The sequence below is a fragment of the Apostichopus japonicus genome, chromosome 15 (genome assembly GCF_037975245.1).
Source record: "Apostichopus japonicus isolate 1M-3 chromosome 15, ASM3797524v1, whole genome shotgun sequence".
Classification (NCBI taxonomy): Eukaryota; Metazoa; Echinodermata; class Holothuroidea; order Aspidochirotida; family Stichopodidae; genus Apostichopus; species Apostichopus japonicus.
The window spans coordinates 11,629,601-11,642,466 of record NC_092575.1 but is presented as its reverse complement, the minus strand read 5'-3'; the positions used below and the strand labels follow the sequence as shown (position 1 = coordinate 11,642,466).

Genomic DNA, 12,866 nt, shown 5'->3' with positions numbered 1-12,866 from the left:
TAACCAGTACACTGAGTGGAACCCTGACTGGTAGAGTGACCAGTATGATGACCGGTACCCTGACCAGTCACATGACCAGTACCTTGACCGGTACCCTCACAGGTACCCTAACAGGAGCCCTCACAGTTACACTCGCCAGTACCCTCACTAGTACCCTGACCAATCCCCTGAACGGTACCCTAACCAGTGCAATGTCCCATGCCTTGACTGTCACACCTGGGCCATCGCTGGTTGTTGCAGGCAGGCTTTGTATGGGTCAGTGGGATATTGTCTGGGGGGATTTTGTCCGGGGGGATTTTGTCCTAGAACCCCTAAATATCACTCAAAACGGATAATGGTACCAGACGGTACCTGTACGTTGTCTGCTAGATTCATACGATGTCAAAAGGCTAGAACATGCACTATAATACTGTTATCAGTCGCCAGTAGGTATATACCACACTCATCTCATATCAGTATTTGTTTCTAATGTCATAACAGGCAGTGGCGGAGCGTCCGTACAGTCAGGCGGGGGGGGGGGGGGGCGGACTCAAATGGGAAACTGGCGCCCTTTTCAGCTATTCAACACTTTTTACTTATTCGCGATTATTTACTTTTTTATTGCGCTCTCATCTACCTATTGACATTTGTCACATTTTGTTGGCGATGACAACTATACCTAAAGGGTCATTTCCGGCGATATAGGGAGTATCTTTACTCAAAAGATTTCTGTACGCTCTGCGCCAACCTGTGGTGGCGCTCCGCTTAGATAAAGTCGAAAGCGCCCGTACAGACCTTTCTCGCCCCTCTGACCAATATCCCTAGCTCCGCCACTGGCTCCCAATCTTCTTCCCCGTCAATCCGTCTAGTACCCCCCCCCCCCCTTCCCCAACCGAACCTCGTATGTTAAAGGAATATCTAATGATTAGAGACACTTATTCTAATGTTAAATCAGCAAAGAGCAAGCAATAATGATTTTATCACTAAGATTTTTTTTTAATTTCTCAGTTACACCGTCATTTAACTTCCCACTCAATCTTACACTCCCTGATACTCTTCCATCCCAATGTAGGAAACTTCATCGTTACACGCAGCACGCAACGATCCTTGTTCTACTTAACTGATCCTTACTGAGTCTTTCAACTTAAAAGCATATTTTTTTCCAAGTAGATTAGTGAAAGTTACACAGTTTAATAAATTAGAAGCATCTCCTTGTTAAAGAATGGTATTATCGGCGTATAGTCTTCCGATAAGCGTAACTTAGGTTTGAAAGAAATGATCAATGGAAGCAGGCAGTAATGATATTAACTTACAGATATATATATATATATATTTTCAAATCTCTTATTGAACGAATTATTAGCCCCCTGGTTACATCGTCATTTATCATCCCTCCCCCATCCTGCCCTACCCTTCTTCACCTCACACACTCCGCTCTATAGGGTTAAAAGAAATCAGCGAGAGCGGCAGTAATGAAATTTACTTACATTAATGAATTTTTTAAATCTCATTTAGGACAAATTATTAGGTCCCCTGGTAACATCATTTACCCCCCATTCTCCCCTTCCCTTCCTTACAATCACCGCTTCTCTTACACCTAATATATGAGATATCCTCGCAAAGCGTGATGAACTAGGTCCCTCATTTATCTAATGCGTGGAAGGAACTCGAAACTTTCTTCCTTATCCGCCTATTCCAAGCTTTCTCCAAGAAAAGAGTTACAGTACCTATTACCCAGATTTTTAAAAATAGCCTCCCTCCTCATAAAACGTGATGATCTATGTCTCTCATTAATCTAAAGCATGGATGAACTACCAACTTTAAGCATATTACAAAGTTTTTCCACAAAAGAGCTACGGAACCTACTACACACAAATTATGTAAATGTCACTAAACGGCATCCGTAGGGACATCGTTTTTTGGTCCACCATTGAGTTTCCATCATATCTTTGTTCTGCTTTTCATACATATCTTTTATTGTGATTGTTATGATAACCACATCTAAGGACTTTTGAGTCGTATTATTGTATCCAGTGGAATTGTCTCGCTGAGATATAAAAGGATGAATTTTCCGTACGTTTTCACGGTAGGCCCCTCTGTTCAAGGTCAATGCACGACTATAACATTAGGTCCACTAAGTGCGGATATTGGTCTCCATTTGCCACTATTGCAGTAAACCCAACCGAGCAACGTGTCTACGGTGTCTCTTAAAAGACAATATTATTAACAAATTCGAAAAGAATTTTTAATCTCTTTGGTGTCATTTTAAAAGTATTTCTGATAACATTACGTACAGAATTCTTTGATATGAGAAAGGTACATATGACAAACATGACAATGACCGTGATAAAACCAATTTCAAGATTACTAGCGATCAATTCGCTCAATTTGTTTCAAAAAATGATTGAAAAGTGATATGAATTCCTCCTCATTCATTCTTTTTATTTGAGCATGTTGAACGCTTGTGATAACATGTCATTACGAATCATTGCAGACGCTCACCCAAACCGTTAAAAAATACCCTCCCTCTCCCCCCTTCTCTTCCTACACTGAGCTCCCAACATTGGCGGAGCGTCAATACAGTCAGGGGGCGGATGCCCCCCCCCCCCCCTCAACGGACTAATATGGACTGCTGGCGCCCTTTTCAGCCATTGATCACTTCTTTTACTTATTCGCGAGTATTGACTTTTTTATGGCGCTCTCATCTACCTATTGACATTTGTCACATTTTGTTGGCGATGACACCTATTTATTCTTCGTTTATCTGCAAATTAGCAAGGCCCGGAAAGGGTCATTTCCGGCCATATAGGGAGTATCTTTACTCAAAAGATTTCTGTACGCTCTGCGCCAACCTGTGGTGGCGCTCCGCTTAGATAAAGTCGAAAGCGCCCATACAGACCATTCTCACCCCCTCTTACCAATACCCCTAGCTCCGCCACGATAACAGGAGTGACTTTCCATATGTTATTGGTAGGAAATTGCAGGAATTATTGGAATCCTCAATGAAAACTATACGTAGGTAGTCTTGTTTGCGTGGGGATTGAGTTGTGTAGGTGTTACACAAAAATGAAGATATGCTTTCTTTATTCTTGTGGAAAGCCGCTTTCACTTTGATATCAGATAAACCTGTGGTACATGCAGTGACGTAGCCAGGATTGTTCCAGTGGAGGGGGTGGGCGCTTGGGGGGGGGGGGCTTGAACAATTCCTGGGAAGGCGTCTTGTTACTACCTGAGTGGAGTGCCACCATATGGGTTGGCGCTCAGCATACGGGAAATTTTCAGCTATAAAGACCTCCTAGATCGTTGGAAATAACACTTCCCAGGCCTTGTAAGCTGCTCTAAAGTTTCACAGCACCCTTTATTTTGAGATCCCCATGTCTTGATATGGTCATCAAATAGTTTAGAGAAATAGAAGAAAAAAGACAATCTGGTAAGTTGCTTTGAAATATCATGACATATCTCGGCCTATGCGCTATGTCACGTCAGGTTTTTCAGCAACTATAGCCTACTGCCGGTCCGCGGTCGAAGGGTCGTTCATGAGTGGTCATCATGGAGATTCGATACCATGCAGACCAATGAATGATATATTTTTCGCACAGTCTTGCAAGGTTTAAAGAAATGGCTCCTTACATGGTTGGCATGATTCAAATTCAACCAGTGCAAATTCATCCAGATGCAAATTCATCAATATAATTGGTCGAGAACTTGCTAGAACAGTAAGCTGTTTGAATTAGCATCTTCAGATCGAATATGGGTTTGCTGAGTTAGGGAGCAATATGTTCGAAGTACAAGGACCAACCAATGAACACATTTGTAACATAAGAGGCAGAGATAAGACACTTTAGCAGAAATCATTATGTCTTCTTTCTGTTTATTACTGATAAATGCAAATATTTTCATTAAAAATCAATATGAAATTTCATGTTACTTTCAGAAATGTATAAACAAAGCAACTTCAACAACTTCAGCTCATTCACATTCATGCTATCAGCTAGAAAATTCACCATGAGGCACATTTTCAATGAGGCATTGATGTGAATACCACTGACATAACTTGTGCTATTCAAATGGATAAAGGGCTTGGTCAAGTCATGAATAAGGCTCTGCCCCATATATTGCACATGTACAAAAAGGGTTACTGCTGTACATGCAATACTTTTTTGATGGGGGAGAGAGGGGGGGAGATGTGGTAACATGTTGAAAAGACCACATCTTTTAATTTGTCATTTTTCTTTTGAACATATGCAAATGCTAGAAATGAAAGCACTTGGAAATTTCTTAAAGAGATAGACAGTTGTTGCCCTTGCACTGCTTTGAAGTCTGCACCACTGTAAATATTGTTGAAGGAGTGGAGTTCTGCGAATCTTTTGATAGTCAAGTAATAAATTTTTCTTTCACTGTTTGTTAAACAGCTCCTAGCAGTAATATGCATTTGCACAACATTGTATCTGAGGTTCATTATGTAACCGGTGTTTTCTACATACAGTCAAATTAAAAACCAATGTTAAACTTGTTCACCTGCAATGGTCTAAATTCAGAAAGTACATCAATATCATAACTCTTTTGCATGTTGTATAACGGTACTGAATTTGAAGTGGATTATATTTATCAATGAATATAGCAATGTTTTGGGTAAAAGCAATTAAAGCATCCACTTGAACTTCATGTTTTCCTTGCATTGTTTGCTACTTCCTCCTATCTAGTTTCGAAAGGGACATATAGATAAATGCTCAATACCTCAAACAACATTATTTAACCTTGTTTCCCACAAAAAATGTTCTGTCCCAGTTTCTGTAAACTACTCGGGATAAATGGAGGGGTGGGGGGGGGGGGGAGGTGTTGGACAGGTTGGGAAACTAAATATTTGACAGATGTTGTATTTGACAATAAAATTCACCTTCCAAGGAAGTAATACAGTTCTTTAAGTGGCATTTTATGAAGGACCTACAGTATGTAACGATAGCAGAATTGGTTATTGCCTCCTGCTGAAATGTCCAATAAAGACTTGCAGTATTGGAATGTTCATCAGATTCCTCATTTATAGAAACATCTGTGTTTATTGAAACTTTCCTAGGATGTTGCCAACAAGATGCAGTTGAAGTCTACTGTACCTTGTTGTCAAAGGTGGAGCTCACAAAAAGTCCTATCAACTAGTCTTATTCAAGCAGTGGCAACATATGGGAAAAAAGAAAAGCAAAATATGGTACAATTTTGTTAATATTATTTTGAACTATTTATCCCAACACCCTATCCTCCTTTTAAGACTTTTGCAAGATTGTAAACCAGTTACAGCACTCATGCAACATGATATGACAAAGGTTCATTGCCAGAACATGAAACTAGCAATTTGGAGTAAATTTGTTAAAAGAATGATGAAGTTAATACACTGAAATATTGAATGGGGCTCAAAAGAGCTTAAGAAGTCTTTTGAGGTACATTACTTGTTCTGATAAATATATTAATTGCCCTAAGATTCAGCTATTAAAGCAGCTACTAGTCAGATACTAGATAGTATGGGATCATGAAGGTTTTCAGATTTTACCTATATTGGCCTCAAATAACCTTTGACTTGGCTAAGAGCTCAGCACATGATACACCTGCATGCAAACTTCCATTCATCATTCCAATATTGAACTATCATGTTAACATGGCTTTCAGATTCAGATATCTAGTTATCTCACATGGGCTTCTGCTATACTGTTTATAGAATAGTACTCAATGTCAGAAACCTATATGCACTACATAAGACTACCAACTTTTCCTTGTTGAGTTAGATGCTCTATGTTACTCTACTGACCTTGAGTAGCCTTGACCCTCAATGAGGCCAACACCTACTGAAAATTCCAGTATAAATATAAAATTAATGAAATGATTCAGAAAATACTTTAACAGAAAGGAAAACTATTATAAACACTTCTGTTCATACTGACCTCAGCGTAAACAATTTAGAGACCAAGAACATATGGTATAATAACTATTAGCTAACATTTCTTCCTTCTACTCTGCAATTTGGAGAGAACAATAAGCAAAATTGATACTGGCAAATGTAACATGGCAACAATCACAAATTCACAAATGATGATGACATCAGAAAAAGTAGCAACCATGACAATGATGATGATTTGAAAATCTTAATGAGCAATCCTAAGTGTAACTAGAATTTCACTTTTAGTAGAGCAGGGTTCTCACAAGCAGGTTCTAACCTGGCGGTGGTCGTGGTTTGAATATGATTTTGCCTCTCCCTGCATGGTTTGAAAGTTGAGCGCCCGGGCTGAACATTTATGAACCAGGAAAAGCTTGCTGCCACTTATCTGGTCCGAAAAAAATTATAGCATGCGGTAAATTTCCTCCTGGGTGCATAATTATCATAACAGTTCAAGAATTTTTACCAAAGGTGATCATATTTGAATATCTGGAGTCGGCTCGGACTTGAAAGGTCTTGGATTTGGCTCATACCAAGTGGGGTTGGACTTGGCTCAGACTCTGGCTAATTGGACTCGACTACAGCTCTGCCATAAATATAAAAAGATAATGGATTGTTAATAATTTATTATATGATGTTGAGAAGGTAGAGACTTAGAAAGTTAACTCCTAAATGTAATGGATAGCATTAAACTCTTCATTTCACTAACAAAAGGATTCTCAAATACAGTACTAGCAACATTACAGCTAAAATAATGGATCACCAATACGATGCAGTGAAGAAAGGGAGTTTAATAAAGAGCATCCCTCAGTGTAATGACTAGGATAAAACTCTTAGTTTCACTAACAAAAGTATACCACATGCAGTACCAACAAGAGGGATGCCCATTATATTGAGGGTCCACTAGACTTGCTAGACCCAACACCCCCATTGTGGGAAGCATTATTGAGCGTCTAGTTAGCATTTATTGGGTAACTGAAGTATTGAAGGACCTTGGTGTCTCCCCTCCCAGTAGTTTTATAACATTTATGAACCAGGAAGAGCTTGCTGTCACTTATCTGGTCCGAAAAATTATAGCATGAGGTAAATTTCCTCCTGGGTGCATAATTATCATAACAGTTCAAGAGTTTTTACCAAAGGTGATCTTTGGTATCTGGAGTCGGCTCGGACTTGAGGGGTCTTGTATTTGGCTCAGACAAGATGGACTCGGACTTGGATCGGGCTCTGGGTAATTGGACTCGACTACAGCTCTGCCATAAATATAAAGAGATAATGGATTGTTAATAATTTATGATATGATGTTGTGAAGGTAGACACTTAGAGAGTACTCCTAAATGTAATGGATAGCATTAAACTCTTCGTTTCACTAACAAAAGGATTCTCAAATACAGTACTAGCAACATTACAGCTAAAATAATGGATCACCAATACGATGCAGTGAAGAAAGGGAGTTTAATAAAGAGCATCCCTCAGTGTAATGACTAGGATAAAACTCTTAGTTTCACTAACAAAAGGATACCACATGCAGTACCAACAAGAGGGATGCCCATTATATTGAGGGTCCACTAGACTTGCTAGACCCAACACCCCCATTGTGGGAAGCATTATTGAGCGTCTAGTTAGCATTTATTGGGTAACTGAAGTATTGAAGGACATTGGTGTCTCCCCTCCCAGTAGTTTTATAACATTTATGAACCAGGAAGAGCTTGCTGTCACTTATCTGGTCCGAAAAATTATAGCATGAGGTAAATTTCCTCCTGGGTGCATAATTATCATAACAGTTCAAGAGTTTTTACCAAAGGTGATCTTTGGTATCTGGAGTCGGCTCGGACTTGAGGGGTCTTGTATTTGGCTCAGACAAGATGGACTCGGACTTGGATCGGGCTCTGGGTAATTGGACTCGACTACAGCTCTGCCATAAATATAAAGAGATAATGGATTAATAATAATTTATGATATGATGTTGTGAAGGTAGACACTTAGAGAGTACTCCTAAATGTAATGGATAGCATTAAACTCTTCGTTTCACTAACAAAAGGATTCTCAAATACAGTACTAGCAACATTACAACTAGAATAGTTGATTACCAATACGCTGCAGTGAAGTAAAGGAGTTCAATAAAGAGCATCCCTCAATGTAATGACTAGGATGAAACTCTTAGTTTCACTAACAAAAGTATACCACATGCAGTACCAACATGGGGGGGGGGGGAGGATGCCCATTACATTGAGGGTCCACTAGACTTAAGGTTTGCTAGACCCAACATCCCCATTGTGGGAAGCATTATTGAGCATCTAGCTAGCATTAATTGGGTAACTGAAGTATTAAAAGACCTTGGTGTCTCCCCTCCCAGCAGTATAACAACTGGAATAATGGATTGGTGAAACAATGTTTTATTTGATACAGTGAAGTAAGGGAGTTACATGAATAATAGTTAATGCAATGAATATCATTAAAATCTTTGTTTTACTAACGAAAATTATTCTCAAATACAGCAACATAAGAATTTGTATAAATGGATTATTAATAATGAATTTTATGATGCTGTAAAGGAAGAAAATTCATTAACAAATTTTAATTTGTATGCTGCATGTCATATACCTGTCCAGAAACTAAAAAGAAAAATTCAAACTCATAGAATGCACCGTACCTGGCTCCAAGCAATGACATATAAATCTAGTCCTCATTATATCTACAGAAGTTGTTTGTCCAATTTTAATCGAAAGCCTTTCCTTTCATTGAAAATTTTGATCTTCAGTAAAAATATTCTTCTGTCTGCAGATTTTATTGATGACAGTACTTCCTTCTCTTGTGGAGAAATTCCATCAGCTCTCGTTAACCTACAATGAACCAAAACAACATTTCAATCATATGTCAAAGTTTCACTGAAGTACATTCCATGTAAATATTTTTTTAAAGCCTCACATTTTGATATTGACATTGTTGCAAAAGGTACAAATAAACACATCATAATCAAGGTTAAAATGTGATGGTGTGTTAACACCTCAAGTCTTTGCTTCACAATCCTACCTACAATTCATTCCAGCCTGCCAGATGGCAGATTTACAGTACATTTGGTTTTCAAAGACTACACATAAAGTCATTTCAATTCGGATAACATTCTATGATGGTGGAAGTAGCAAAGTAAACCAAAAGGTTTGGCAGTGGACTTGGTGGGAAGTGGAAAGTCTTTCTTACATTACTTTGTTAGCCGTTGCCTTAGATCGTTTACAGTTTTTGAAAATAAACAGCAAATTTTCATCATCTTTGTTCGTGTTGAAACTTAGTACAGTAAATTTATATTATGTATAGTGTGTGTTGATCAGACTTAGAGGATATTAAAGGGAAGACTTTAGAAAACTAACTTCAGGTCATAGGGACTTAAAATATATCTCACAGTCAATACTTACTGAATATTAAAGACAACTGGGATGTTTGCAATATATGCTTGTGGGAGCTCCTTATTTCCATATAAGCCATTTCTCTCTGCATCCCATGGTCAGCATGAACCAGCAGCTCAAAGTTACAGTATTTTGATATCCTGTGTCGACCTTGAAATTGCAGCCCTGTACTTCTTGCAATAAAGTGGAGCATATCTGCTGTGGTGTTCTCATTCTGCATTCATGCATTCCTCAAATTGTGCCAAATTTGAGCCATCTTTTCTGACAAGAGAATGAACATAAATAAGTCCAGATAATTGTTTCATAAATTGCAAGTGGAAGTCTTGACAGTGCAGTTCCCTATTTGATGTCAATACTTAGTGTACATGTTGTCCAATATTCATGTCAGTTTAGTTAATTTAGCTATCACTTTTTTTCATGGAAACCGCATATGCAACAATTGAGAAAAATGCCACACTACTAAGTTTGAATATTGATCTATTATTTGGTATGTAAGTTGTACCCAGGAATTTAGCATGCAATCACTTCAAGAGATTGACTGAGTATTCATGCATGGTTCAATGCCTCATCCCGCATGCAGTTCATTTACTAAAAAATTGCATGCACCCTAGACTATGTATACCGGTACATTTAGTCCCTCAACCTATCATTTGGGGTTTAAGCTCAAGACTACTCGTGTACACAGACTTTGGCATTATGACTGAGTTCATTTTTAATGTTTGGTTTCAATGATGTTGAAACTTTCCACTCACGATGGCATATGTGTGCGTGTGCATTGGTAGGAGTACTGTGTTTGTGATCCTAGCTTGCAAAACACAGTTTCTCATGACAGTAAGCTTTATTGGACAGATCTCATGGTTGGTACAGTATGTATAGATGTATCACAAGTACAAGAAGCCTATTGTTTTTGGTGAAGGTCAAAGGTAATTTAGGTAAAAATGGTCAAATTGTGAAAACTCAATTTGAAGCGTGGATAGATCTATTTATTGGTATGTCTAGGCCAGTGGTTGGGTCAACAGGGCAAACTTGTGAAAACCTTATTTAAACCATGCGTCTCAAAGCAGGGTACACTAGCTTGCAGAGATATATAATGTTTAGTATCATGTTATATCGCTACAGAAGGCTTTCAGTGGTCTTTTTAGATCCCCAACTGTCACTTTGAAAATGTTGTTTATCACAGTTCTCAATAGTTTTTTGCTGTATATTATTAAGATACAATAAGTTGTACATGCAGCCTACACATATACAGTAGCATACATGTCAGATTGACAAATTCATAAAATGAAACTTATTACATAATGGAAACCATGTGCAGTGCAGTTTGCATAATGGTGATCTATTTATACACCCAACCAGCTAGTATCGGATCATAGCAACATGTTACCACATGTATGCATATAAGTGTTTTGTCACACAGTACAGTTCTAACATCATACAAGGGAGTTTTATTTGTTCCATAACAACTCTGATCATAATAGCCTGTTCGTGCAGGGAGTTGTAATGGAACAACTCCCTGGTTTGTGCTATGGACATGAGAACTATCTAGTGCCTGTTGAACATTAGTCTTGTGCATTTTTCATGTTACTTACTAACACCAAATTACTGCACACAGATGGTCATTTTTAAAAGTATGAAAACTGAATACAATCAAGAGCTTTTATTTGGACATGATACCTAATATGAATCTACTTTAGTTGCACATACTGTATGTATGCTGGTTTTTATCATGAATGATTTTTATAGGAGCCATGAATTTATTTTTTAGTACCAACATGGGGGGGGGGGGAGGATGCCCATTACATTGAGGGTCCACTAGACTTAAGGTTTGCTAGACCCAACATCCCCATTGTGGGAAGCATTATTGAGCATCTAGTTAGCATTAATTGGGTAACTGAAGTATTAAAAGACCTTGGTGTCTCCCCTCCCAGCAGTATAACAACTGGAATAATGGATTGGTGAAACAATGTTTTATTTGATACAGTGAAGTAAGGGAGTTACATGAATAATAGTTAATGCAATGAATATCATTAAAATCTTTGTTTTACTAACGAAAATTATTCTCAAATACAGCAACATAAGAATTTGTATAAATGGATTATTAATAATGAATTTTATGATGCTGTAAAGGAAGAAAATTCATTAACAAATTTTAATTTGTATGCTGCATGTCATATACCTGTCCAGAAACTAAAAAGAAAAATTCAAACTCATAGAATGCACCGTACCTGGCTCCAAGCAATGACATATAAATCTAGTCCTCATTATATCTACAGAAGTTGTTTGTCCAATTTTAATCGAAAGCCTTTCCTTTCATTGAAAATTTTGATCTTCAGTAAAAATATTCTTCTGTCTGCAGATTTTATTGATGACAGTACTTCCTTCTCTTGTGGAGAAATTCCATCAGCTCTCGTTAACCTACAATGAACCAAAACAACATTTCAATCATATGTCAAAGTTTCACTGAAGTACATTCCATGTAAATATTTTTTTAAAGCCTCACATTTTGATATTGACATTGTTGCAAAAGGTACAAATAAACACATCATAATCAAGGTTAAAATGTGATGGTGTGTTAACACCTCAAGTCTTTGCTTCACAATCCTACCTACAATTCATTCCAGCCTGCCAGATGGCAGATTTACAGTACATTTGGTTTTCAAAGACTACACATAAAGTCATTTCAATTCGGATAACATTCTATGATGGTGGAAGTAGCAAAGTAAACCAAAAGGTTTGGCAGTGGACTTGGTGGGAAGTGGAAAGTCTTTCTTACATTACTTTGTTAGCCGTTGCCTTAGATCGTTTACAGTTTTTGAAAATAAACAGCAAATTTTCATCATCTTTGTTCGTGTTGAAACTTAGTACAGTAAATTTATATTATGTATAGTGTGTGTTGATCAGACTTAGAGGATATTAAAGGGAAGACTTTAGAATACTAACTTCAGGTCATAGGGACTTAAAATATATCTCACAGTCAATACTTACTGAATATTAAAGACAACTGGGATGTTTGCAATATATGCTTGTGGGAGCTCCTTATTTCCATATAAGCCATTTCTCTCTGCATCCCATGGTCAGCATGAACCAGCAGCTCAAAGTTACAGTATTTTGATATCCTGTGTCGACCTTGAAATTGCAGCCCTGTACTTCTTGCAATAAAGTGGAGCATATCTGCTGTGGTGTTCTCATTCTGCATTCATGCATTCCTCAAATTGTGCCAAATTTGAGCCATCTTTTCTGACAAGAGAATGAACATAAATAAGTCCAGATAATTGTTTCATAAATTGCAAGTGGAAGTCTTGACAGTGCAGTTCCCTATTTGATGTCAATACTTAGTGTACATGTTGTCCAATATTCATGTCAGTTTAGTTAATTTAGCTATCACTTTTTTCATGGAAACCGCATATGCAACAATTGAGAAAAATGCCACACTACTAAGTTTGAATATTGATCTATTATTTGGTATGTAAGTTGTACCCAGGAATTTAGCATGCAATCACTTCAAGAGATTGACTGAGTATTCATGCATGGTTCAATGCCTCACCCCGCATGCAGTTCATTTA

At 37.8% G+C, this 12,866-nt stretch overlaps 1 protein-coding gene and 1 long non-coding RNA gene across 2 annotated transcripts in view; both read right to left on the bottom strand.

The window, feature by feature from the left end:
• The window catches only part of LOC139981501 (uncharacterized), a 135,357-nt gene that overhangs the window by 69,335 nt on the left and 53,156 nt on the right, over window positions 1-12,866 (bottom strand). The window lies entirely within an intron of this gene.
• On the bottom strand, window positions 3,689-9,965 carry LOC139981311 (uncharacterized). Its single transcript, XR_011797824.1, has 5 exons — window positions 9,313-9,965; window positions 8,553-8,742; window positions 7,699-7,814; window positions 7,037-7,152; window positions 3,689-6,488 (listed from the first exon to the last, which is right to left on the bottom strand). It is a non-coding gene; the product is annotated as an uncharacterized lncRNA (long non-coding RNA).